The sequence below is a fragment of the Salarias fasciatus genome, chromosome 7 (genome assembly GCF_902148845.1).
Source record: "Salarias fasciatus chromosome 7, fSalaFa1.1, whole genome shotgun sequence".
In the NCBI taxonomy this organism is placed as follows: Eukaryota; Metazoa; Chordata; class Actinopteri; order Blenniiformes; family Blenniidae; genus Salarias; species Salarias fasciatus.
Window position 1 is genome coordinate 6,883 of NC_043751.1, and position 26,274 is coordinate 33,156.

General features: G+C 48.2%; 1 pseudogene; it reads left to right on the forward strand.

The window, feature by feature from the left end:
* Positions 1-2,016: 2,016 nt before the first annotated feature.
* On the forward strand, positions 2,017-25,062 carry LOC115391473 (ATP-sensitive inward rectifier potassium channel 15-like; annotated as a pseudogene).
* The last annotated feature ends 1,212 nt before the right edge of the window (positions 25,063-26,274 follow it).

The following is a 26,274-nucleotide window of genomic DNA, read 5'->3' on the forward strand; positions in this document are numbered from 1 at the left end:
CCTCTTCATCCTCTACCTCCTCCCCCTCGGCAACATCATCCGTCGTCACGGTCTCCGCTTCCACTGCTACGCTGACGACATACAACTTTACATTTCCACCACATCCATACACCCCAACATCCACCCCCCCCCTCACCCAGTGCCTCACAGACATCAAAACATGGATGAATCACAACTTTCTCAAACTAAACAGTGACAAAACAGACATCATCATCATCATCGGTCCTCACAACATCACCAAATCCGCACAACAGTTCACCTTAAATTTTGATAACTCTACACTCACTCCATCCCCGCTGATCCGCAACCTCGGTGTTCTCCTCGACCCCACTCTATCATTTGACCCCCACATCAAACGCATAACCCGGACTGCATTCTTCCACCTCAAAATACAGCTCGACTCCGCCCATCACTCTCCTTCTCTGCTGCTGAAACTTTAGTCCATGCTTTCATCACTTCCAGAATCGACTACTGCAACAACATTCTTTACGGTACACCATCCAAAACTCTCAATAAACTACAGTACATTCAAAACTCCGCTGCCCGCCTCCTCACCCACACCCGCTTCTGTGAACACATCACCCCTGTCCTCCACCAGCTCCACTGGCTCCCCGTCCCTCAGCGCTCCACTTCAAACTCCTCCTGATCACCTTCAAAGCTCTCCATAATCTGGCCCCTCCATCCCTCCCAGACCTGCTCCACCTCCACACTCCATCTCGCTCCCTCCGCTCCTCCACCTCCACCCTGCTGTCCCTGCCGTGTAGGACCAGGCTCCCAACCTGGGGAGACAGAGCCTTCTCCATCGCCGCCCCCACCCTCTGGAACTCACTGCCCCAACCTCTCCGTGGACTGCTCCGACCCCCCACCTTCAAGAAAAAAACTCAAAACCCACCTGTTCAGAATTGCATTTGATGTTGTTTTTTTTCTTTTGTTGATTTATTGCTGCTGTGTTTTATTTATCTTTTTGTATTGTGAAGCGACTTTGAGTGTCTTGAAAAGCACTATACAAATAAAATGTATATTATTATATTATTATTATTATTATTCCTTTCTGGCTGGTTTTCTTGCTGCTTTCTGACTTTGTTTCTCAGTGTTTCATTGAATGTCTGCTCATCCTGGACTTCATGTGTCTGTGACACAGAAAGAGAGCTGTGTCAAGAGTCGCTTTGTCCTGTCGGGATGTGGACGCCGTGACGGCTCTGTGCAAAAATTAATCACCAATTCTGTATTTTCATACAACAACTTCATTCAACTCTTCGTATTTCCAGAAGATCTGAAGGTAGTCCTAGTTTCAAGGTGAACTGCAGTCAGTATACACTTTGGTCTTCCTTGATTGTGCAATTTTGGCATACTAACAAACAACGTAACAGTAATAAAGACTAATGTGTGATTAAAACGGTCATTAAATCAGATTATCAGTGGAAAATTCAACTCTCAGGGTTGGAGGACGTCTTTTCCTGTCAGAACTTCTTGTTATTTAATTACTGATTAATGATCAGGATCAAAAAAAGATCATTTTGTTAAAAAACACATTTTAGAACAGAATTCCCTGTGATTGCAGTGGAAACAAACTAAATGGAGAAAATATGCTTCAGTGTTACAATAAACACTAATATTAAAGCATCTGAAAAACATTTGATTATTTGGCACGAGACAGAGCAGGTGTGGAGTTGGTCAAGCTGTTTGAGGGTGGAGGAACTTCCTCCGAAGACAATCGATTAGATCGTCTCTGTAACACCCAGCTCATGAGATCAGTGTAAAAGACGGAAACACTGTCCAAATGGTGACCTTCACATTTACTTGAATGCATTTTATAGAAACAATATTTCTTTGTAGCTTTGTAACTGAGACGTGCCTTTCATATTAAATTCAACAGCTTGGTGAGGAATTCTAAACCTATTCCTGTTCAGATTTTAAGCTTGTGTGCATCATTCAAACGAAGGTCCAACGCTCCTCCTCCTCCTCTTCTTGCTCCGTCAGCTCGTCTGTGGCTGAAGCCGAAGCCAAACCTCCGTTCATTCATCTTCCTCTGACTGGGAGCAGCATGGCAGGCAGGAAGTCGGCGGTCCTGAGGAGGATCGTCAACAAGGACGGCCACAACAACGTGCGCATCGACAACGTGGAGGGCATGGTGAAGCTGCACCTGCACGACATCTGGACCACGGCGGTGGACATGAAGTGGCGCTACAAGCTCACCCTGTTCGCCTCCACCTTCATCATGACCTGGTTCATCTTCGGGTCATCTTCTACTTCATCGGCATGGGGAACGGCGACTTCGAGCCGGGCCTGAGCTCCAACCACACGCCCTGCGTTCTGAACGTGGAGACGCTGACAGGGGCCTTCCTCTTCTCGCTGGAGTCTCAGACTGCCATCGGCTACGGTTTCCGCTGCATCTCCGAGGAGCGCCCGCTGGCCATCTTCACCCCGGTGGCCCAGCTCGTCATCACCGGCCTGGCCGAGATCTTCGTCACCGGCGCCTTCCTGGCCAAGCTGGCGCGGCCCAAGAAGCGGGCGGAGGCCATCAAGTTCAGCCAGTCGGCGGGTGGTGTGCCGGCGCCGGGGCCAGCTGTGCCTGATGCTGAGGGTGGCCAACATGAGTTAGAGCCTGCTCATCCAGTGCCAGCTGACGGGGAAGCTGTTCCAGTCCAACGTGACGGAGAGGAGGAGAGCTCGGTGGACTTCCACATGGACTCCAGCGGCGAGAGCCCGTTCCTCATCCTGCCTCTCACCTTCTACCACGTCCTGGACGAGCGCAGCCCCCTGTCCGGCCTGACGGCGGAGAACCTGCTCACCCGCGACTTCGAGCTGCTCGTCACCCTCAACGCCACCATGGAGCCCACGGCGGCCACGTGTCAGAGCCGCACCTCCTACGTCCCGCAGGAGATCCTGTGAGGCTACGAGTTCAAGCCGGTGCTGTTCAGCACGCCCAGCGGCCGCTACGTGGCCGACTTCAAGTTCTTCGACAAAGTGCAGGCGAGCAACGGCCCGGCGTTCATCAGCAACAACACGGAGAAGCTGAAACTGGAGGACTACAAGAAGGAGGTAAACTGTTTATCAGAAATATCAGGCAATGAAATGTTTTTTAGGTAACAAAGAGACTGAATAGAAAACGTAAAATACAGGAGAAATTCGTAGCAGCTTGACCAGTGAAATGTGATTTGTAGTTGAAAGGGATATATAAGACAAAGTGATCTAAAACTACAAAACAGCGTCAGTGGAGTTCACAGAACAGCATCCCGTTGGACGTTTCTCTGCAGAAGAAGACATAGATGTGAAAGGGAATGTATTTAATGTGTTCAGCAACTTTAATCATTGCAAAAACCACAAAATGTACACACCTTTACCACAAAATGTCACGCCTGTGCCCCTGCACCCATGTGGGGGCGCTCGGGTCCTGTTTTGTGTTGGTCTGCCCTCATGTTCTCCTGCCTGGTCACCTGCCTGCTCCTCTTGTTCTCCCTCTGGTCTGTCTCGTATCTCCCTAATGTGCTCCACCTGTCCTGCCCCCCTATTTAAGTCCTGCTCTCCTGGTGCGTCTTGTCGGCTCCTTGTGCGTCTGTCTTCCTGCGTCCGTGTCCCTGCCTGCACCTCAGCTCTGTTTGCCTTTTCCTGAGTTCCTGACCTCCTGAGTTTTCGGAATAAAAGACCCTTTCCAACCATGCCTGCTGCCTGCGTCCTTCCACCCTTGCACCCATGACACAAAAATGCGTGACAATTAGAAAAGTTTAAGCTAATCCACCAGAGTTCACGTCTTAAATTTAAATCTCTGCATGTTTTTTTCTACCTTGAAATAAAAACCCAGTCACAGTCTGATCCAGTCATTTCAGTTGATACCTGTTTCAGAATGTTGATCATCCTATCATTAAACGTGAAATCAATAATTCATGCGTATCTGTGAATTGGCTTGTGGACTCTTGAAAAATACACGAATGAAAAGTTAACTGAATTTGCCAAATGTCACAATACAGATTGTGCTTCTTGCCTTTCAATAAACTGAAGTGATTTAAGCTCCTTGATCACGCAGGAGGTTCTGAATGAATGGGTTTGCTCTGTGCTCACACAGATTAAAAGCAGAAGCCTCTTCAAGGACAAAACTCGTTCCTCCAGCAGCTCAGCTGTTCAGGCTTTCAGGGTTTGTGATGGAAACATGGTGGAGCGACCAGCAACTGGAGACGAGTGTTTCTGATCCAAACAACATCTCATCTTTTTCTGTCAGAGACAATAAACTACATTTAGCAATAATTCTGTTGTTATTTTTGATATGGAGCAACTTTTCTTTGTTGCTTGTCTATCAGCAGCTACACATCCGATATTTGCTCTGATGGACTGGAGCGACACACACATTCTCACTGTAATTAACGAACGGGTGCAGGAAGCTTTTGGTTTTGTCTGTCAGACTGTACAACTCTACTGTATACGTAGAATATGAGCAACAACCCTGGACAAAATATCCTGCAGTCTTGGTCAATTTATAATGTTCTTTTTTTTTATTCTTTTTCCTCAATGCACACATACACGCAGACACACACACACACACACACACACACACACACACACACACACACACACATTGTGACATAAACTCCATTCTTCTTCTTTTCCAGCGTCGCTGTTCTTTAATAAAAGACACTTTTTTTTTAACCTATTTGTGCCTTTTTTTCTTCTAATTTTTTGGGGGGTTTAATTGAATTATGCCTGGAAATTGTCTCATTTTTTGGTTTGGTTTAACCTAAATATGCCTGGAATGTAGCCCTCTTTTTTTCTTTTCTATCCTAAATTTGTTCTGAATTTCTTCTTTCCCTCTGTCTTCTTTTTCTCTGTCCCCACTTTCCTTTCCATTGTTTTCATTTACAAATTTCTGTCCAGCTGAGCGAAGTGGATAGAAATCACTTCTTCCAGCTCTTCCGGCTCTTCCCGCTGCAACAGCTGAACAGATTCCTCCACCAGGTCCACCGGCTCGACTTTTTAACCAACTCCACCGGCTCCACAGTCTCTACTGTCTCCACCGGCTTTTCTGTCTCCACCGGCTCTTCTGTCTCTACCGGCTCTTCTGTCTCTACCGGCTTTTCTGTCTCCACCGGCTTTTCTGTCTCCACCGGCTCTTCTGTCTCTACCGGCTCTTCTGTCTCCACCGGCTCTTCTGTCTCTACCGGCTCTTCTGTCTCCACCGGCTTTTCTGTCTCCACCGGCTTTTCTGTCTCCACCGGCTCTTCTGTCTCCACCGGCTCTTCTGTCTCTACCGGCTCGTCTGTCTCCACCGGCTCTTCTGTCTCCACCGGCTCTTCTGTCTCTACCGGCTCGTCTGTCTCCACCGGCTCTTCTGTCTCCACCGGCTCTTCTGTCTCCACCGGCTCTTCTGTCTCTACCGGCTCTTCTGTCTCCACCGGCTCTTCCACCGGCTCTTCTGTCTCCACCGGCTCTTCTGTCTCCACCGGCTCTTCTGTCTCCACCGGCTCTTCCACCGGCTCTTCTGTCTCCACCGGCTCTTCTGTCTCCACCGGCTCTTCTGTCTCCACCGGCTCTTCTGTCTCTACCGGCTCGTCTGTCTCCACCGGCTTTTCTGTCTCCACCGGCTTTTCTGTCTCGACCGGCTCTTCTGTCTCCACCGGCTCTTCTGTCTCCACCGGCTCTTCTGTCTCCGCCGGCTCTTCTGTCTCTACCGGCTCGTCTGTCTCCGCCGGCTTTTCTGTCTCCACCGGCTCTTCTGTCTCCACCGACTCTTCTGTCTCCACCGGCTTTTCTGTCTCTACCGGCCCTTCTGTCTCCACCGGCTTTTCTGTCTCCACCGGCTCTTCTGTCTCCACCGGCTTTTCTGTCTCCACCGGCTTTTCTGTCTCCACCGGCTCTTCTGTCTCTACCGGCTCTTCTGTCTCCACCGGCTCTTCTGTCTCCACCGGCTTTTCTGTCTCCACCGGCTCTTCTGTCTCCACCGGCTCTTCTGTCTCCACCGGCTTTTCTGTCTCCACCGGCTTTTCTGTCTCCACCGGCTTTTCTGTCTCTACCGGCTCTTCTGTCTCCACCGGCTCTTCTGTCTCCACCGGCTTTTCTGTCTCCACCGGCTTTTCTGTCTCTACCGGCCCTTCTGTCTCCACCGGCTTTCTGTCTCCACCGGCTCATTTGTCTCCACCGGCTCTTCTGTCTCCACAGGCTCTACCGGTTCCAGTGGCACCACTGGTTCTGCAGGCTCCACCTGTGGTGGTGTTACCAATGGCTGTACTGGTTCCAATGGTTTCACAGGCTCCACCGGCTCCTCTGGCTGAACCAGCTGAGCCACTTTCCCTGTCAACAGAAAATGTAGAGTCACAGTACTGAGTTTGAGGGGTTTTATCCACTGTTTAAAATAACAATCAGCAAATCAAGCTGCTCTGATCTGCTCTGATTCTGAGAAAATCAATTTAAAATGTGTGTTTGCGTCATGCAGGTTTGGTAGGAACACCGTCAGCTCACCTGGCTCCACCCTGTGTCGCTCCGTCGCTGATGTCGCTCTGGCCTCTCGTCGTCTCTGCACGTGTTCTGATTCAACAAAGAGAGGAAAACAAGGAAGAAATACATTTTACATACGATTTGAGAGAAAAAAAAAAGGTTTTCTTCCATGATGAGTTTCCTTAGCTCAGGAGGAGACCTTACCAGAGTCGCCAGCGAGAGACCAGCCACGACATCCCTGAGCCCATAACTCCAGACCTTGTGGGCGCAGGTGGATTCTTTCATCCCCAGGGTCGGGTTTGGCGACGGCGGCCTGGGAAACTCTTGATTCTGCAAGAGATCAATCAAGGAAAAGCCTCATTATCACCATTCAGATGCAGCAGCACATCTCAAAAAAAAGACAGAAATTAATTAATTTCTCTTAATGTAATTAAAACTGACAGCCAGTATTCAACCATGTGTTCTGATTCAACAAAAGAGAGAAATTGAGGAGGAGACTTACCAGAGTCACCAGCTGGAGTCGGTTCGACGGACTCCGCCGGTTCAACGGCCTCGACCAGCTCCAGTGTCACCACTGGTTCTTCAGGCTCCACCGGCTCCTCTGGCTCCACCAGCTGAGCCACTTTCCCTGTCAACAGAAAATGTAGAGTCACAGTCGTGAGTTTGGGGGGTTTTTATACACTGTTTAAAATAACAATCAGCAAATCAAGCTGCTCTGATCTGCTCTGATTCTGAGGAAATCAATTTAAAACGTGTGTTTGCATCATGCAGGTTTAGTAGGAACATCGTCAGCTCACCTGGCTCCACCCTGTGTCGCTCCGTCGCTGATGTCGCTCTGGCCTCTCGTCGTCTCTGCACGTGTTCTGATTCAACAAAGAGAGAAAACAAGGAAGAAATACATTTTACATACAATTTCAGAGAAAAAAAGGTTGTTTTTTTCCTTCCATGATGAGTTTCCTTAGCTCAGGAGGAGACCTTACCAGAGTCGCCAGCGAGAGACCACCCACGACACCCCTGAGCCCATAACCCCAGACCTTCTGGGCGCAGGTGGATGGTTTCATCCCCAGGGTCGGGTTTGGCGACGGCGGCCTGGGAAACTCTTGATTCTGCAAGAGATCAATCAAGGAAAAGCCTCATTATCACCATTCAGATGCAGCAGCACATCTCAAAAAAGACAGAAACTAATTAATTTCAATTAATGCGATTGAACCTGACAGCCCAAATTAAAGCATGTGTTCTATTCACTTATGTATTTATTTATTTGACAAGGACATTACACAATAAATGTATTGCACAGACCAGATATAGCTAGAAGCTAATTTTCATCTTCTGATTCAATAAAAGTGATGTGTCAACTAGTTGTCTGTCCTTGTGTTTGTTTGTCCTCTGTGTTTTATGTCTACCCTCTCCCGATATAATGTATCCATGTTTGTTTGCCTTTTTGTCCTTCTCACTCGTTGTTTGTTCATAGTTGTGCTATGTTCATTGGCGTGTTCTGTGCCTTGGGCATTTTGTGACCATGTAATTATACGTATGCAGTTTTTTCTAATAAAATAAAATATTTGATCACAAAAAAAAGAGAGACATCGAGGAGAGCTTACCAGAGATGCCAGCTGGAGTCCATCCACGGCATCCCTGTGCCCATGATCCCATACCGTGTGGACGAAGTTGAATATCCTCATCCAAACTTTTCTGCAGAGGGAAAACAGAGAGATAAATATGCATTCTGTAGTCTGGAAGAAATGTGACACTCAGAAAAAGAGTGCTGGTCTAGTTTCTTCACAGACTCGATAAAGCAGTTTTGAGTTGTGTTTGTAAGAACTGAGTGCTCTTGTCTTACCCGTGGCCTGTAGGCCTGGTCAGCCTGGGTGGAATTCAGGTTCCGGACAAATGATTTCTCCATAATCGTTGGAGGAAAGTCTTGAAAAGACATGGAAAATCACCAAAACTACACTGCTCGACTCGCTCGATCGCTAGACGGACAGAATGAACCCTTCGATCAGTGGACCTCAGGAAGCTCTCATCTCCTGATGATGTCAACAGTCTCCTGGTTGTCATGGAGACACCCAGCTGTTCTGCGCATGCTCCGTGCTGGGTAGCACGTGCATAGATTTATACCAATTGTAAAAGTTCTTATATGCGGTCTATTAGTGTGTGCGTGTGTGTGCACGCACATATCTAAATATGCTTTCACTCACCAAAGCTGCGGACTCACTTTAAAGAAAGGCGCACGGCAGTTCTTTTTTTAAATAACGACCTTCATCCATTTTGACTTCCGATTGTTAGCCTTAGCTTTAGCGTCTCCCTCTATCTGCCAATCACTACTCAGGACTGTATTACTGGCTGAGATCAGGACCCGCCTACATCGGCAGCAGCCAATCAGCTCTCAGTTTGGAAATGACGCTGCAGTCTGAGCCCCACTTGTCAACAACAACAACAAAAAAAAAGAATAAAAATTGCTGTTTGTTGTTGTGGAATTTTTGGTGGAAAGAACCAAAGATGACGAGTCCAGGTGTTGACGGTCCGTGTACCTTACGGCCATTCGTTTTCCGGATTGATATGGGTAAACGAAAAACGGAAAACCATTCGATTTCCGATTTCCGTTTGGATTAAGGTAAACAAAAAACGGAAAACGAGCATTTATCTGATTGCTTATTATGTGTTTATCAAACGAAAGTCGGGAAATAAAATACGGCCGTTTTTTAATACAACCAGTTCTCAAGTTTGCGCTGCTGGAAAACCGGAAGTCGAGCTTTCTCTTCTTCTTCTTCTTCTTCTTCTTCTTCTTCTTCTGCTGCTGCTGCTGCATCCTCTGTGCTTTTGGTCCTCCACTCTCGACACCGAACTATTAAAAAAACGCGCATTTTCTTTGGAAATGTCTACGATTATACCCACTTAATAGTGGACATGAATGTCAGCGGCATGACTGCAGGTGAAATCTCTGCACACCTGTGCAGTCAGTTTCGCCCGATCCGGGGGTTTTCAGACAGAAATGTCCGAAGATGGACCTCCGAGTGCGGCTTCTCCCACTTTTGTGTCGGATGACCAACTCCAGGCCGAAGTCACCTCAGCGTCTGCCGAGGTAAGTAGCGACAAACCTCGTTAATTTATATGTATGATTAAAATCGCTGCTTTTCAGTGATTATACTGCAGTTTTACAGCGACACCTACTGGCAGCAGCAGCACACTGCAGATTCTGCTGACTCAGATCTCATTCATCACGTTGAAAGAAACAATTTCAGGAGAGAAAAATACACATCAAAACAAAAATAATAATCTCAAATGTGAGACTGCAAATGCTCTCAGTATCAGTAGGGTTGTTTGCAGTTACACTTTGGTATTTACACTTTCTAATTAACTAAATATACCATTTTGTATATTGGTTACTGGTTCATAATACAATCCAAAAATGTATTATTGTTGTTCTTAACAACCTGATGTTTTTCTATTTGCTGTTGTGTGTCATTTTCATCAACTTACTGAATTGTGTGTTCATGGAATTGATAGGTTGGGCCAACATACGCGAGGAAATTCCTGTCTTCTGAAGGCAGACCTGCCAGTGAGAGGACAGTGGAGCAGCTTTAGGAGCGGTTCATCATTGGCACCACCAGGCTCACCAACATGTAAGCCGACTTTACAGAGAATCACAATTGAACAGTAGTTTATTCCGTCAGATTTGCTTCTTTTTTGTTCCCACATATCGAAGTCGAAGGGCTCCAGACGGCCATCTGTGGAATGTCATCGAAAAAAATTGATGAGCCAAAAAATGCTGCTGAGAATCTCCATGGCATCTCAGATAACATCAATCAGCTATCTGAGATGGCCATGAACAAAATTCGGGAAGCTGATGTCCAGCCAGCAGTGGCAGCTTTCACCTGCTTGGTTTGTAAAGATAAGTAACACAGGGACTTGTGAAGTGCAAGATACAACCTTCAGCTAATGTACACTTTGTATAATTTTCAATGAACTGTTTAAATGTGATATTTCTGTCTTAGAATTGTTTGTTTGTATTTAGAGCTGTCATGGATGAGCCCATGTTTTAGACCTGCTGGTGCTCACTGGTGGGGTGTGGAGCCTGTGTGAAGCAGTGAAGCAGATCAGTTAATTATTGTTTTCTCCTTTCTCATGCACTTTCATGTTTTTGCAGTTCTCATTTTTTTAATGTACATAGTTTATCTTGCTGTTGCAGTCAATTTTTGAATGTTTGTAATGTCATTGTCTGAAATATTAAAGAATAAATATATTGATATTTCATATCCTGGGTTTTGTTTAAATGTGTGGTTCTTGATTCCTTTCTCAATTCATGAACAAACCTTGTCTTAATCTTGTGCTGCAAAAAGGAAAAAATAGCCATCCAAACTCTTTTTCAAGGAATTTTAATGGAAGAACAAACTTCTACGCTGTTTTTCTGTCCTCTGATATCTTCATTCACTGCTGACACGGATGAGGTGCTGCAGAGCATCCAGAAAGGCCGTTGGGTTGTCATTGGTGATGCCATCGAACAGGGGAGAGATGTCGCCTGTTCCAGCCTGTCGTCTCGCCTCTTCTGCTGTGAAAGGGTCGACTCCAAAACCTGAGACCCTGGTCAGGGAAGAGCCTCTCTCTGCATCGTACCAGTCTGCTGCAAGAGGCACAACGGCAGCAGGTTCTCAGGAAGCTGGACTGGACAGCCACCTGAGGCCAGAACATTGGGGATCCCTCCTCCTGCACTGGGTTACAAAAAGGACTCAAGGGACAAGAGCCACACATGAGCAACTGAAACAGCCTCAAGATGTGCAGTGACTGGTCACTATTTCTCCTCAAACTGTCATGAATGTAGACAAACTAAAACAAGAGGCATGAAAATGAAAGTACCAGAACTCTGTCAGCATTCCAGGACTCCACAAACCGGCTGATGCCAACACTGGTGACCTGGCATGATAGAGCTGAGACGCAGAATCTGACAACCCCATCCTGCATATCCAGGACCTCCTGGTCACAGATGTGTCAGGCAGGCCTTGATTTTGTAGTTGACCCTGTTATTTACCTACAAAGCCGCACTCGGAGGTCCATCTTCGGACATTTCTGTCTGAAAACCCCCGGATCGGGCGAAACTGACTGCACAGGTGTGCAGAGATTTCACCTGCAGTCATGCCGCTGACATTCATGTCCACTATTAAGTGGGTATAATCGTAGACATTTCCAAAGAAAATGCGCGTTTTTTTAATAGTTCGGTGTCGAGAGTGGAGGACCAAAAGCAAAGAGGATGCAGCTGCAGCAGAAGAAGAAGAAGAAGAAGAAGAGAAAGCTCGACTTCCGGTTTTCCAGCAGCGCAAACTTGAGAAATGGTTGAATTAAAAAACGGCCGTATTTTATTTCCCGACTTTCGTTTGATAAACACATAATAAGCAATCAGATAAATGCTCGTTTTCCGTTTTTTGATTTTCGATTTCCAAACGAAAAACGGGAGACGGCTCGTTTTCCGTTTTTTGTTTACCTTAATCCAAACGGAAATCGGAAATCGAATGGGTTTCCGTTTTTCGTTTACCCATATCAATCCGGTAAACGAATTACCTTAAGGCACACGGACCGTTGACGCTGCTCAAGGAGGATTTATTCAGGGTTGTAGAGGAAGCACACACAAACCAGCTGATGAGGAGGAACCACTGAAAGAGCTGTTTTTGTTTTTTTATTTTTCAGTTTACTTTGGAGGGTTTAAAATAAGCTGAAAATTCCTGAACTCTTTCATGTCATTTTAAAACAGATACCATGCAGGTTAACATTTAAAAAAAAATAGATTGCCTTGCAAATACAGGTTGTCTGATTTCTTTAACCCTGAATAATCATCCTCAGGGTTTTGCTCAAACCTGTCAATGGCTCCAGCAGTGACCTCTGACCCTGCACGCAGCTGGCAGTCTTGGGGAAATCAGTTTTCTCATACAGGCCTGAATCACATGCATTGCAGCATTATCCAGGAAACGGTTGACAGGTGGATCTTCTGGCCACTGCTCAACGACTGAAAACAGAAAAATAGAAATTTATTTTGACAAACTTCCAGAGGTGGAAAGAGTTCTGAAAATTTAGTAGTGAAGTACAAATACTGCTACACTGATTAACGTTTCTAGATAAACTGCTCAGAGTATTATTTCTTTAAACCAATGGACGCTTTGCTGTGTTGTCAGCAGCAGCCATCTTATTTGATTCGTCTGATACAATGCTACGTTGAAAGCCTTTTCTCAGATGAACAATGGGAAAACTCTGCCAAGACAGTTTGTCTTGTGACCAAATGTTAATATAATCAGGAATTTATTTTTACTAAATGAATTCCCCCTTTTAAAAACATTCATTGTTTTGCTTTAGTTTGGTTTTCATTTTTTAAATCAATATAATTTCTAGATTATTTAAAGTTTTTGATTGCAGAGTGAAGCCCTCCCAGGGAATCAATCACATCAAAACCCCTTCTCCTTGGTTAAAAACCTGCTTATTTTTCCTGAACTCCCTGATCTTCCTCCATATGAACAAACTCTTCTCTCGCAGTGCATGCTGGGAGTGATTGGTAGACAGTGATGGAGGACACTCATAGTGATTTTAATAATGAGGCTGAGTGGAGGAGGGAGTGGAATTTACTTCATGCCAATAAAACTCTTGTCATCAGGCCAGTTCGTGTCCACCGCTGCTCAAACATTCCACTGCTGTTCCAGCTAAACGCATTTCAGATGGACAGAAGGAGTCTGAAACACTCGGCTTGTATTTGGTTTTATTGAAGAAGAGAGATGTGATCGCCTTTTTTTAAGGCACCTCCAAAATCTACAACAAAAGCTGAACCATTTATTTATTCAGAATACAAAAATACACATCTCAGTGACTCCAAATCGTAATAAAAAGTTAACCATGAATTCTAACCATAAAAAAGGCACAGAAAACAGTCACTTAGTAGTCATAAAAATGATCAACTACTTTATCAAAAATCATCCAGAGAGTAATACAGGTGACGACCGTAACATTACATTCCAAATGTGAGAACACAAAACACATCATATCATTTAGCCTTTGGCAATAAATATGCAAATATTTGTTTATACCTACATATATATCCTTAAAAATGAAAACTGCGCCATTGTAAACGTAGTGTAAACAAATCAAACTCACTTTTCTCCCATAGTTTCAGGACTCCATGCCAGCTGGCCTGTCTTCTTAAAGGTCGTTTGAATGGGTTCTCCCGGGGTTCTGGAGGACCAGGCGGTTTGCAGCATCATGTACAGTCCACTGAAAAGACACGCCGGACGGGAGAACGAGTTGAATTTGGCCCGTTCATTGGAATGTGATTATGTCAATTTAACAGAAAATCAAACTGACAAAAGGCACCTCGTCCCTTCAGGATGGAGACATTGTTCTCTCCACCAGCACACCTCACAGAGCAGTGTTCGATGCGGCTATTATTATACAATACAGCCATTGTAATGAGAAGCTTGGACGCTGTTGTATGTATTGCATGATATTTTATTCCAACAGTGGTAAAAAAAATAATTAAAGAAATCACATTTATTACAGCCCCGGAGGGAGGAAGTGAATAAAACCTGTTGAAAGAGCTTCTGCCCGTATGCGACGCTCCTCAGAAACAGCGAACGCACCCGTATACAAACAGGGATCATCTGATTGGTCAGAGCGAGCCGGCTTTCTATTGGTTGACAGCGTTGATACACGAAAAATCCGAGAGCAGAGCAGAGATCCGTGAGCACAAGTTCCGTGAGAGCAAGAGGAGGAGTTTGAGTGCGAGCGCAGAAAATCTGCGCGAGCAGCGTCGTAACCGAGCGCGAGGACACAGTTTGAGCGCGCGCAGAGCAAATTTGAGCGCGAGAGCAGAGTTCTGAGAGACAATATCATGAAATCCGAGAATGAAATCGATAAATGCTGCTCTCAAATCAATTTAAAATGCTCTTGAATTTTGATAGGGATTTCATTCCATACGAAACAGTGGGAGAATGGGTCGGGGAGGGTGGTGCACTCTGAGGAGCTGTCTCAACTGCAGGTGCTGAAGTGCCAGTCCCCGTCCGCTTTGGCACATATGGGGGGGAAGGTGGGCGAAAAGGCAAAGCCCCTGAAAGAGCAGTAATGGGAGGGACTGCTGAAGGGGTATTGTCCAGTCCAGGTGAAAACGTCTCCTTTGGAATATTTTCCAAGTTACCTTTGAAGGATTTGAGTCTGTTGTGGTGCACAACCCATGTTCGTGAAGGTGATTTTCTCGGATCTGTAATCATATAGGTAACATCCAGGATGTCCATCTTTTGACATGCACTTCACAATGACAAAAGGCCCTTTCCATCTAGGAGCAAGTTTGTTCATCTTCTGAGCCGGATCATCCAGGAGGACAAGGTCTCCTGGTTTGTGTGGATGAAAAATGACCTTTTTGTCGTATTGTGCTTTCTGACGCATCTTACTCAGTGCTGAATTTTTGGCTGCATCAGCAAATGCATGTGACAGACGTGACATCAGGAAAGTCACATAAGCTGCTGGTGTACCTGGAGTGGGTGAGGTTACAGACGGGCTGCAGTTGAGAATAACATCCACTGGCAAGTTAGGTTCCCTGCCATGCACCAAGAAAAATGGGGAAAATCCTGTACTGGAATGCACACTGGAATTATAAGCAAGTTCCACTTGGGGAAGAAACTGATCCCATTCACCACCAGTTTGTGCAGTGTATTTTCCCAGTTGGTCCTTCAGGGTCCTGTTCAATCTCTCCACCATGCCATCTGACTGTGCATGGTAGGGCGTGGTGCGTGTTTTTGTTATCCCCAGCAACTGACACAAATGCTTGACAAGATCAGATTCAAACTGTCTCCCCTGGTCTGTGTGAATAGATTCTGGCACACCATGCTGTTTGACATAATCTTCAAAAATGATCTTTGCTACAGTGATGGCACGTTGGTCTTTCATTGGAAACACATTAGCATAACGTATGAAATAATCTGAAATGACCAGAGCATACCAATTGCCCTGGGATGTAACACGCAACTCAGTGATATCAGCAGCAATCTTTTGAAATGGTCTGTCTGCTTGAATAGGCTGAAGTGGAGCACGTTCATGGGGCACAGGAGAACCATGTTTTTGACAAGGGAGGCACTCAGTACAAAAAGTGTGCACATCCCGAGTGATGTAAGGCCAATAACAAATACCTCTGGCTCTCTGAAGTGTGCGCTCCACATTTAAATGTCCACTTAACTTATTCCCATGCAGTGCAGCTCAAGCTGTGGGGATGAGTACTTTTGGTAGAACAACCTGGAAGTTCACAGGTGAATGGGGACTGCGTTTAGTTTTTCTGCAAAGAATTCCATGCCAAATGGTAAGGTTGGAATATTCGTGCCACAATTTTCTCAGCGAAGGGGAGGACTCCCTCAGTTTACCAATAGGGGGCCTACTTGCACTGTCTTTCACCCATGAAATGACTGTACTGAGGCATTCATCATCCTGTTGCTGTTGCTTTAAAACTTCAGAGTCAATGGACAGTGTGTTTTCAACATCCTGAGTGAGACTGTCGTTTGTGGCCGTGTCTGCAGTAGGTTGTGTGTCAGTGACAGCTACAGTAACACACTGCTCGGGTCTGTCAATGTTGTCTGTGCTGGGGCGCCTGGACAAGGCATCAGCGTTGGCGTGCTGTTTACCTTCCCAATGTGTGATTCTGTAGTCATAGACATCCAGTTCAAGAACCCATCTACTGCGTCTGCCTGTGGGGTCGTTGTCCACCGGGGTTTTCTTCAGGCTGAGTAGGGGCTTATGATCTGTGATCACAATGAAGGAACTTCCTGAAAGACATTGCTTAAAATGTCTCACAGACCAAACAACTGCAAACAGTTCACGATCAAAAGTTGACCATTTCCTTTCTGAGGGACTTAGGGTGTGGCTCGCATAGGCAATAACATGTTCCTTATTGTCCTGTCTCTGTGCTAACACTGACCCAATGCCCTCAAGTGACGCATCCGTGTACAGTAAGAAAGGTTGTGAAAAAATGGGATGTGCCACAACTGGTGGGTGGGTGAGAGCATGTTTTAGTGACTGAAAAGCATCCTCACACTCTACTGTCCATCTGAAAGTAGCACCTTTGTGAGTCAGTGAGTGGAGTGGAGCAGCAATGACAGAAAAGTTCTTAACAAATCTGCGATAGTAGGAGCACAGTCCAACAAATGCTCTCACTTCTGTGACAGTCCTGGGAGTAGGCCACTTCTGTACCTTTTCCAAGTTCATTGCATCTGGCTGGAGGCCATGTTTGGAGACAACATGTCTGAGAAAAGTCACTTCAGTTTGGGCCAGGTGACATTTTGTGGCTTTAAGTTTCAGACGAGCAGCCCTGAACCGGTCAAAAACGTCACCTAGGGTCTTGAGGTGGTCACTGAATGTTCGGCTGAAGACGAGCACATCATCTAAATAGATTAAACAGTCTTTCCAGTGCAAGCCATGAAGAACCAATTCCATTAGTCTCTGGAAGGTCGGAGGAGCATTTGTCAATCCCATGGGCATAACTTTGAATTGATAAAGACCGCTTCCAGTGTTGAATGCTGTCTTCTCTCTGTCCTGTGGTTCGAGCTCAACCTGCCAATATCCACTGGACAAGTCCATGGTGCTGAACCAACAGGAACCTGACAGGCTGTCAAGTGCGTCTGCTGGACGTGGTAGGGGGTATGAGTCTTTGATGGTGGCTGCATTCAACTTTCTGTAGTCAATGCAAAATTGGTACGTGCCGTCTTTCTCACGTACCAGAACAACCGGGGAGGACCATGGGCTGTAGCTCTCTTCGATGATGTCCTGGTCCAGGAGTTGTTGAACTTGCCTGTCGATTTCAGCCCGGATGTTTGGGGACGCCCGGTATGCTCTTTGCTTGATTGGAGGAGCATCACCCGTCCGGATGCTGTGCTTAACCAGGTCTGTTCGTCCAAAGTCATGGTCATGTGCACTAAACACGTCACAGTAGGATGAAAGTAAAGCCTGAAGCTTCTGTCTCTGATCAGCTGTTAAAGCAGAGTCATTGAGATGAACGTCTGGCAACACCTGTTGAGTAGACTCAGTGTGGGTAGTAACTGCATCAACGGTAGGCTCAACTGTGCAGTATTCATCATCATCATCCTGTCCTAGGGGATAAAAATCACCTAGTTTAGTGTCACCGGGTATGTGTAAGTCAGAGGTAGTTGGGTTCATCACTCTAACATACGTAAAACCCGCCTGAACGTTAGCAACAGTCCGTGCGGCCAGTAAGCCATGGGGACTGGGTGGTCCTGGTTCAACAATACCAGTGTAGTCAATGTTGAAGTCAGGTACACCAATGGTGGGTTGTACTTGAGCGAGAACAGTCATTTGTGACATAGCAGGCACCAACAGTGGGGTCACAGTAATGGCACTGCAACTTAAAGGGGCTGTCTGTGTAGCACACAGCAGTGGAACTTTGGCTCGGTTACCCATCTTAAGGACACCTTCTTTCAGATCCAAAACGGCAAAACGTGCAAGTAAGAAGTCCCAGCCTAATATGACAGGCTGTGTAACATTCCTGACTACTTGGACTGTGTGTGTAAACATCTCACTACCTAGTGTCACATTCACAGAGAGAGTGCCTAGGTTGTCTAAGTAGTCACCAGTCACTGCTCTCGGGACAACTTGAGGTCGCTGTAGTGGTTTTGTTCTGAAAGAGGGGATGGACAATCTAAAGGCTTCGCTTATTAGTGAAATGTCTGAGCCAGAATCAATGTACACTTTTGTAGCAACATTTTCAATAATGGCTAATACATTCCGTGTGAATGCTCTACCTTTGGATTGCTGCACTGATGTGGTCGGGGCCTCTTCCCTAGAAGCAAACACTTGGCCCTCAGCGTCTGCTACCATCCGTTTCCCTGTTTGTCGTAGCTGTCGCTAAAGGTCACACGTTGATCCCTGTCGTACTGTCGTTCTCTTTCCCTGCCTGAACGCGCAGAGGGGGACCTGTGCCTACCTGAGTCGTGAGTAGAGTCATGGTCGTAGTCACGGTATGGTGAGGACCTGTCATCTCGACGTGGACGGTGCCATATCTCTGGGCTGCGGGGACGGGAGCACCTCTCATAGCTGTAGAGATGGTCCTGGCGGTGAGGCGATGATGATGATGGCCCACGAGGACGTCGGCTGTAGGAGGGGTCCGGTGAACGTCTGGAAAAGCTGTAGTCACTGTGCGACCTGCTGGATCGGTGGTAGGTTGGTGTGGAGGAGCGGGCATGTCGAACAGGAGACACCGATGGACTGCGTCGATCCCTCTCTCTGCCGCGATCATCTCTGGAGTAGTTGTCGTGTCTGGAGTGGCCCACATGATGTCCTTGTGACGCAACATGCAGCTTCAGAGCCTGAACATCTTTGGAAAGCTTTGTTATTGCATCAAAAAGTTCATCAGAGCGGTCTGCTCGGCTCTTTTCATCTTTAGTGGACACCATAGCAGACAGCGGCTCTTCTCTGGGCACAGGAGGTGTAGCATATGGTGTGGTACTCACTGTTGATGGAGGTGGAAGGAATCTTAAAGCCTCTTGAGCACATTCACATTTGCATGCCACTGCCAAAGCCTCTTCGAGTGTAGCTGCACCATGTTCATGACATTTGGATTGCAGCACAGGGTCAAGTCCCGCAACAAATCTTCTGAAGCGGTCCATGGCAATGGCTGCCTCTCCATAGTTGGGAAATGCTTCCAGTACCAGTCTTGTCACTTCTGCAGCGAAAACTTCCAATGGTTCTTTGGGCAGTCGCTGTCTTGCATTCACAAAAGTTTGAAAATGAAGCAAAAACTCCTTTCTGCCAAAAACATTGAGTTTTGCCACGCACTGATCATAGTCCTGTTGTATTCTTGGTGACAGTGAAAGCCAGTATGCTAAAGCATCTCCACTAAGGCGAGTGGGAAGTACTGTAGCAATATCTAGCTGCTGTCCATCTGCACATGCTTTAAAGCTAGGGTTGGCGACTTGAATGAGATACATTTTTTAAATACTGGTTAAAATGATCTTTATGGCCCGATGGGAAGCAATTCATGGCGTGTTCTTAAAGTAGTTTGGAAAATATCCGCTATCTTTAGCAGGAGTAAAACGGGAAAAACAGCAACCAATCGTCTTGACGGGACACCTTTTTTTAAACCAATCAAATCACTCCGCCGTTCGACCTGCCCCCTGCGCGTACATGTCAATGGCGTGCACTGGCCCTGGTTCAGTGCGCGCGTAGAAGGACGGAGCATCATTGCAGAATGACGCTTTACTTACCGGTGAGTGCGCCATAACTTGGCGTAGTGCAAATAAAGAAAAACGAAGAAACAAAGCGCTGAGGACAGGTTACGCCAGGGACGCACTGGACGCGGAAGCGCCGCGCGCGCGGAACGTCTCCGCGTCTCCGCTCCCAACGGAGCTCCTCCAATGGGGTGGGAGCTGGGCGGAGCCTTGGGAGATGCTACATTCGTGCTACATGCTAGTTTTCCAAGATCGCCAACCCTAGCTTTAACTGCCAGCTCCAGCCGAGTTTTCCACAGGGTAAAACTTTCTTTATCCTTACCATCTCCGTGAAAGCATGGCGGCAACTCCACTCGGTAGTGAAATACAGTCTTTGATGTGTCCGGTGGTGCTGCCGCACCTGCAGGAGCGCCGCCATTAGCACGTCAGCTGTCCCCAGCTCCTTCATCTGGCAGCTGCTGCAGCGACATGCTGGTAACACTGTCCAACTAAAACGACCTTGTAAAAACTCTGGGTCCACACAAAAATATCCGCAGATGACAACTGTGTATTGTCCAGGCAAGCTTCACAGGGATGTAACGAGTTGACTGCCTTGGTTAATTAGCAACGACAAAGACGAGCAAAAGAAAAAAACACCGCTGCCACCAGTCTGTAACCCTTCAAAATCGCCATCTTCTCCGTCTCCAGGGCAGTGGGTTAAGCGGGTTACAATGTCTTCTGTCCGTCGGTTCTTTTGCTGTCTTCCGTGCTAAATAAATTGATACCAAAACGGCAGGACAGGTTTCAGCACTTTTTTATTCTTCACTTCCAAGACTCTGCGCCTCCACGCTCTTTTCTCTCCCCGGCTCCACCCCCTGGTGCGCCTCTCAATTCCATCCTGACAACAATACAAACCCGGAACCTTCATCTTTAAACATTGCGGTAAACAGAGTTAGAAATAAACAAACACAAATGAATAAGATTACCCCCAAATGAAATGTTACACAAAGACTAACCCTGAAGAAATGGTTTTGCACTTTTCCTTTTTTCAGTAACAACAACATGGCCAAGAAAAGGCTGTTTCTCCTCATAAGGACCGGAAAAAGGTCCCCACAAGGCACATCGTTCCAGGTTTTCCTATCCTTGTGGGGACAGTTGGCCCCCACAAGGATAGAAATACGAGTACACACACACACACACACACACACACACACACACACACACACACACAGTCTCGTATTTCTATCCTCGTGGGGACCGTCCATTGACTCCCATTCATGTCTAGCCCCTAACCCTGACCCTTACCCTAACCCTAACCCACACCACAACAAAGCCTAACCCTAAAGAAATGTTTTTGCACTTTTACTTTTTTCAGTAACAACAACATGGTCAAGAAAACACTGTTTCTCCTACTTAGGACCAGAAAAAGGTCCCCACAAGGCACGTCGTTCCACGTTTTGCTATCCTTGTGGGGACATTTGGCCCCAACAAGGATAGAAATACGAGAACACACACACACACACACACACACACACACACACACACACAGCCCCCCCTTTTGTGCTGCCTTCACTGCACTAATACTGTAGGAGTAATGAAAGTCATACTGACCAATTAACAAATAGCAGAGCTGTTTTAGTATATTCTCTGCTTCAGTTTGATCTGATGTAGTTTATTCTTATTGCCGATGCACTGCTATAACTTTTTATTTTATCTATTTATTTAATTTATTTTATTTTGGATTTTTTTTTTATTTCAAATGACCGTGCATATGTTTAATTACTAATAATTAAAAAAAAAAAGATGCTCCAATCCAGTGCCTGAACTGACATCCAATTGAAATACCTCTGCTACAATGAAGAGCTATAAGAATATTCCAGAGGTTAAGAGTCAAGTGAACCTCTGTTCAGATGTTTTCGTCTTAAAAACATTTTTTTAAAGGTCCCACTGCTTGTTCCTTGGAGGCAGCAGCACGAGGCTCGCAGCAGCTCGCCCCGCACCTCCAGCCCCGCCGTGAGCCGCCGCCGCAGCGCCGTCGCTCCGCGGACCAGCGGCGTCCCGCTCCTTGGAGCACCCCGGCACCTGGACAGACCGGAGCGTCTTCCCGCCGATCCTCCCGGGGCGCCGATCAGCCCAGACGGTCCCGCGCTCCCGAGACACGGAGCGCCCCGTCCGCTCGACCCGCACCTGCCAGCAAACATGCAAATAAAGGCCGTCAGGCCCGTTACATCTTCCAGAGAGCAGCAGTCCCTCCTCTCCCCCGTTTCAGCGCCCCGCAAACGCTCCAGGCTGCACTCTCCACCGGCTTCGGCTCGAGTGAGCATTTCTCTCCGTCCCGGCCCGGATCCCCGCCGTGGGGTGTCCCGGCCCCGGCCGCACCCATAGCGCTCTCAGCAGCGTTTGTCCGCCGACCTCCGCTCTGTTCGCATGACGAGGCGTCAGAGCGGCGGTGCCGTTACGCCCCGGGCTGCCGACATGCAGCGCCCCAGCCCCGGCGCCACTCATGCCGCTCCCAGCGGAGTTTCTCCGCCGAGCGGCGGACTCACGCCGGCCCGGGTGTCCGCCGTAAAGCGCCCCGATCCCGGCCTTATTGGTGTTGCTCCCGGCAGCGCTCCCTCGGCTTCCCCGTGTGTTGTCACGGCGGAGCCTCGGAGCAGCGGAGCTCTGCCGTCCCGGGCTCCCGCTATTGAGCGTCCCGGCTCCGGCTTCAGCACCACGGCCAGCGACCCGGAAGGCTCCGACATCAGCACCGAGGACAGCGACCCGGAAAACTCCGGGATCGCGCTGCCTCTGCTCGGGTTGTCCCCAGCAAAGCGCCGGTCCGCGGCCCCCTGGCGGCCGCCCGCACTCATCCAGGGGACGCCCGCTCCACAACCCTTTCGCCGGGGCCCCCGTCTCCCGAGGCCGGGAGGACGGGTGGGCCGTCCCCTCAGGCCGTGGTACAGCCACTCACGCTCCGGTTTCACACGTGGCGTGTTCTGTTGGGACCGCTTTCTCCCTGGCTGTCCAGGACACTGAGAAACGGTTATGCCCTGCAGTTCACCGGTCGTCCGCCTCTCTTCAACGGCATCCTTCGTACGCGGCTCGCATGCCCTGCGGGGCCGGCCGCTCTCGAGGCAGAAGTCGCCTCACTCCTCCGCCGGGGTGCGGTCACGGAGCTGAGCGCGACAGAGGCGCACTCGGGTTTTTATTCCCCCTACTTCTTGGTCCCCAAGAAAAACGGGGGGGGGGGGGGGGGGGGGGGGGGGGGAGACCCATTCTGGACCTGAGGGTCCTCAACACTCACATAGCCACCAGGAGCTTCTGCATGCTGACGATCAAACACAAATTCTACATATTGACGTGGGGTGAAGGTGAGTCGTATTTTGAACCCGCTCACCGCTCTCCTGCAGATTTCTACCTGAGCAGTCTGTCGCAGCTTCACTCGGCGGAGATGCAGGAGCAGCTCCTGTCCTGTCTCAGCAGCGGTCCGTATTCCAACTGGGAGCCATGGGACAAGAAGGTACTGAGAGCATCACATGAATCCACGGCACGGGAAACATAATCAGCTGTTAGGTCTGACCGTAACCAGTCTGGTGTTTGGTTTTGTCCCCGCCCGCAGGACTCCGGCCGCTGGTCCCTGAACCTCGGAGACGACCTCAGCTCCGGCGTCTTCTCCTCCAACAGTCAGCCGGACGCGCCGGTGTTCAGCGTGGATCTGCTGGGCCACGCTCAAGTGCCGCCGCCCTGCTGCTTTGAAGGTGCCATGTCAGACATGACCACACATCAAACTGTGTTCCCAAACGGTGGATCTCTGACGTGTCTGCTGTGTGTCTCGGCGGCTCAGGTGTGGACGTCTGCATCCCAGACTTCAGCCGGAGGAGCATTCGCATCAGAGAGGCCCGGCGGGTGAAGGTGGGCCACATCGCCACAGGAATCAGCGATCAGGTGAGGACTGGCAACGTCACGCAACTCGCGTCTCGCCGAATCAGTCAGCAGAGGTCAGAGGTCACACGTGCGTTTCTCCCGTTCAGATCTCGGAGAGGGTGTTCACGCTGCAGACCCCGCACGGCTGGCACGTGGCGCACGACGACGAGGTGCAGGACTCCGGTCTGGAGCCAGACCCGTTGCCAGACATTCGTCTCAGGGGGGTCATATCAAGTGTATGGGGGGGCACAAATGTGCGTTCAGCGGGGGTGGGGGGGCTCTTGCCCCTACGTAGACCCGGCCCTGTTTGAAGCGCTGATTGGCTGAAGTGCGCTGTTAGTCAAAGGAGTAACCAACACCCCCTGCAAGAAGTTTCAATGGGCTCCTATCCAGACTGAGCTTAACTCCAAATCCAAATGTGGATGAGGAGTAAGTGGGTCTGGTTTACGAGGCAAATGACAATAACCCAGACTCTTTCTTTCTCCCTTTACTGCCCAGACCGGTCGATACTTGAGTTCCTTTTATTTATTTCTTTACAGTTGTGTTGAAACTTAAACAACTTCTGTAACGGATGGTGTTGTGAGTGCATGAAATGTAATTTAAAATCCAACAGGTGGCGGTGTTGCACTGTATGTAATTTTATCTTGCGTTTATTTGTATGTTGTATTTATAAAGAGTCACGGTGAATATTGTTTGTTTTTGCATATTAATTGAAGTATTTTGATAAGAATTAAATTTATACTTTATTTATTTATATGAAAGGGGGAAAAATTGTATTTAACCGTTCAGTTTCACTTCCGGGTGATGACGGAGTGTCCGCATCTGATCAGCTGATGGCAGAAGGTTTCCTGGTAGAAAGTTTCTTATAAAGCCAAGATGTGAACAGAGGAAGACTCAGCCTTAGCCATAAGCAGGCCAAAGCGGTATGTGCGTTTTCCGTTGTAAATATGTGTATATGCTGGTTTTTGGGTTAATCACTTTATGTTTTGTGTTTTATGTTTTGTGATTAGTTCTACGGTGTTTGGTGTTTGGTGTGGTGTTGATCAAGCCAATAAACATCTGTGACGGAACATCACGTCTTCGCATTGTGACTGAGGCTGCAAAACCTTCTTCTCTTCTTCAGCTGAAATGATTTCCTCTTTGGAGATGGCGGACGCTGGCGCGCGTTGGCTGCCGCTCCGTCTGTGTTGCCACTAATTTAACACTGTCATCTCTACCCTGGTTCCTGATCACGCTCTATCTGCCTCGTTTTTGATGCCCAACAAACTTGGATAAGGACTTTTTACGATCATCAGGATATATCACTTCCAACAACTGGCTTACCGCTTCTGCTCCTGTCCCGCGCCGGTTCCTGTCCCACCAGCTCCTGTCCGGTGGCTGTTCCACACAGCTGTTCCATCTAACGGTGTCTGGCCTGTATTCTATCATCCGGAGTGGTGTCCCTCGCTGTCACGTCAGTCTGGCCTCTGTCCCACTGACTGTCCACCAGGATCTAACGATCCCGGTGCGTTCGGTCCGGTGGGAGCACGAGTGCCCCGCTGGTCCCACAGCCTTGCAGTGAGACACACTCCCATGCAGACAGCCCGTCCTCACACTGGACCCCAGGCTTCGGCCTTCCACCGGACTCCTTGCTGGGCGATGACTTGCATCCTGTGGACTCTTGTCAGCTCTCTTTGCCTCTCTGGATTTAATCATCAGCCTCATCCCGCCAGTATCCAGCTCCGCCGGTCTGAAGCTAATGCTAGCTCCCTGCTAGCATCTGCCACTCGGAGCATGCCGCCGCTGCAGTCCTCCGCCTCTGCGCTCCGTGGGCTCAACAACAGCCGTCGTCCGGCCTGCGCCGCCTCTCTCCAGCACCTCGGACTCCTCCGCAGCTCCCGTCCTCCTCATCGGGGATCTGGGCGCTCATTCTCCCGCCACATCGCCTCTGAAAACGCCATTCCCTCCATCTGGTCTCATCGTTCAGCCACTTCCGCATTACGTCATCACAACAATCCACACGTGAGTCGGACCAATCTCCGCCCTCTCCCCCGGGACCCACAGCACACAACCAACACACGTCACCTCAGTTTCTCCCTCCTCAACACCCGCTCACTCAATAATAAGGGACTCATTCTAAATGAATACATCACTGACAATAAACTGGATTTTCTCTGTTTGACTGAAACCTGGCACAAACCCGTGGACATTAAATTAACTCCCATATCCCTCACAAACACCCACTCCTTCGAACACACTGCCTTCAAACTGTCCGGTCCCTCTCCACTTGTCACTGCTGTCATCTACCGTCCCCCAAAGCCCAACACCTCCTTCCTATCAGAACTCACAGACTTTTTGACCCAGTTAAGTTCCATCTCCTCATCCATCCTCCTGCTCGGTGACTTCAATTTTCACATTGACAATCCAAACTCCAAACCTGCTGCTGAATTCCTGGACCTTCTCATCTGCTTCAATATCACTCAGTATGTCAATTTTCCCACACACAATCACGGCCATTTTCTCGATCTCATCTGCTCCACTGGTCCCACTATACACAACCTTTCCAGCCATAACCTCAACATGTCGGATCACTTAGCCATCACATTCAGCAGACACATTCCTCTCACAGCCCCCAAAATAAAACGTGAAATAACCTTCAGAAACCTCAAATCCATCGATCCACCTGCACTTCAGAAACCTCAAATCCATCGATCCACCTGCACTTTCAGCCCTCCTCACCACCAAACTGACCACCTCCCCTCCACCCCCGTCCGATAACCCCTCTGATCTGGTC